Raw genomic sequence first — 222 nt, forward strand, 5'->3', positions numbered from 1 at the left:
TTTATGAAAATTTATTTTTACAGTAATAAACATATATTATAAACCCTAATTATGATGTATTATTTACATCCATTAAACACTAACATAAACAGATCAAAGCAGACTATCGTACATCATTGTACAGCCAAGGCTGAAGTTGGCTGGGAATAACTGAGGCATTATATGGAGATTTTCCCTATGAAGCCCAGATTTAAAAACCCCCCAAAAGTTTTTTTTTTTTTT

This window comes from Cyprinodon variegatus, unplaced genomic scaffold (genome assembly GCF_000732505.1).
Source record: "Cyprinodon variegatus isolate N-32 unplaced genomic scaffold, C_variegatus-1.0 Scaffold674, whole genome shotgun sequence".
NCBI lineage: Eukaryota > Metazoa > Chordata > Actinopteri > Cyprinodontiformes > Cyprinodontidae > Cyprinodon > Cyprinodon variegatus.